This window comes from Erinaceus europaeus, chromosome 4 (assembly GCF_950295315.1).
Source record: "Erinaceus europaeus chromosome 4, mEriEur2.1, whole genome shotgun sequence".
Classification (NCBI taxonomy): domain Eukaryota; kingdom Metazoa; phylum Chordata; class Mammalia; order Eulipotyphla; family Erinaceidae; genus Erinaceus; species Erinaceus europaeus.
Window position 1 is genome coordinate 99490303 of NC_080165.1, and position 2123 is coordinate 99492425.

At 47.6% G+C, this 2123-nt stretch overlaps 1 pseudogene; it reads right to left on the bottom strand.

Moving 5' to 3' along the window:
- Positions 1 to 212: 212 nt before the first annotated feature.
- Positions 213 to 1374, bottom strand: LOC103125079 (nuclear distribution protein nudE homolog 1-like; annotated as a pseudogene).
- Between the last annotated feature and the right edge of the window lie 749 nt (positions 1375 to 2123).

Sequence of the window (2123 nt, forward strand, 5' to 3'; positions counted from 1 at the left end):
CTCTGGGCATTAAAAACACCTCTCAAGACCAATGAAGACTTGGTTCAAGTCAAAGAGATGGAGCGGCTCTGGCACCCACCTTACAGCCCTTTCCAGAAGGTTAGTTTGTCCCCATCCACTTGCAACACACCCACAAGTAAGTTAGGGATTGGAAGAGATTTCAGGGACAGCTATGAGGACACTACAGGCAGTGGTGTCCTCAGCCACTGGCTCATGTGACTGAAATGCTCAGATTTATCCAACTATTTTCAAAGAACAAAGACCTAGCTCAAGGAGGGGAAGAAAGCAGCATCTCCTGAACAGACAAGTAGAGGCTTCGGCTTCTGAGGATTTCCTAAAGCAACATCTTGACTACACCCTGGGCTGTTGGCAATGAAAGTGAGGAAACATTTGAAGGTATTTTTCCAAATTCCAGGCGTTTTCCCAACCCTTTGTCACCCAGAATCACGTTGGTGCTGTTGGACCGCCTGTCACTACCATCTCTGTTCTTGCTCCCTCACCCAGAAGCTGGGCCACTGGTTCGGTTTGGAGACTGATCATACACGAAGTTCCGGCAGGATGCAAGCTTGGACTGCAACACCCCTACTTTGTGCAGCAGGTGTCCCACGATGTTCAGCGCTGAGATCCGGGCAGCAGGTGTGAGTGGAGTCCCACTCGTGCTGTCCTCCAGACCACGCCTGAGTGTCCCTGGTGTGTTCAAACTTGAGCTGGGTCCTCGGTGAGCTATGGGTGTGGATGGCATGGAGCTAGTGGCCTGAACAGCAGTGTCTGTCCTTTCAGCCTCCCCCGTGCTGGGTATGGGGGTCCTGGGCTTCTCCTGCTTTTGCTGCACAGCCAATTCCTGTCGCAAGTCTCTGGCCTTATCCTTTAGTCGCTGAACAGATTCTAGGAGGTTCTCCTTCTCGTCCAGTTCACTCTCCAGAAATGCATTTCTTTCAATGGCTTGATTCAAATGCTGCTCAAAGTCTTCTAAAGACATGATTGTGGCCCATTTTGCTCTCTCCAAGCCATCGTTGGCTTGCTCCAGCTCCCAGATGTATTTCTGCAGTTGATCTTTTATGGCTTATGTCTGGGCAAGTTCATCCTCTAAGGCTGAAATCTGTCCGTATCCCTCTAAATGCTGTGTTTCAAACTTCTCCTTGATACTTTCGAGTTCCATGCGAAGGCGGTTGTTTTCTGACAGGAGATCCTTGTTCCTGGTTTCAATTTGTTGCAACTGTGTCTCCAGTTCAGCTTCATATTCTCGGCTTCCCTCCTGGATTCCCGGAGTTCCTCCTGCGTATTCTTTGCCCTCTGCTTGTATGTCATAGCCAGATCTTTTCAATAGTTCGCTTCTTCCTCTTCAGAGCTGAAAGTTTTTGCAGAGTCTTCCATTGTAAAGACAGGTCAAGAGATCACCCTGTGGCATGGTGTCTGGGCGGCTCGGATGGCGACAGAGGTGGCGGCGGTGAGGAGGTACAGCCCGGGCCTCGGGCCTCTCTTTTTTCTATTTTTTATTAGACAGGGCACAAGGATATAGAAAGGAGAGAAAGAGACACACCTACAGACCTACTTCATTTCTTTCGTTGAAGCATTCTCCCTGGAGGTGAGGAGCAGAGGCTCAAACCTGGTCTTTGCACTTGGTAATCTGTATTCTTACCTGGATGTGCTGAGGCCCAGCCCCCCTTCTTTAATTTTTTGTTTGTTACTAATAGTATTAATGCTCCCCTATATTCATAGCTGCATTATTCACAATAGCCAAAGAGTGGAAGCAGCCTAAATGCCCATCATATAGCTTCACACCACACCCACCATCAAAGTTGCTAAGCATAAACACCTCCAGTTTCATCCACTTTGTCCCCAAAAGACAAAATGTCATCCCTTTTTATTCCAGAGTAGTATCCCATAACTTCTTTAGATGGTCATCTGAAGATGGGCATTTAGGCTGCTTCCACTCTATGGTTATTGTGAATAATGCAGCTATGAACACATGGGTGCATATATCCCTTCTAATTAGTGCTTGAATGGTCACTGGATAAATGTCCAAGAGTGATATTACTGGGTCATAAGGTGCTTCCATTTTCATTTGCTAAAGGACTATCCATACAGTCTTCTGAAGGGGTTGTACCTGTCGGTATTCCCAC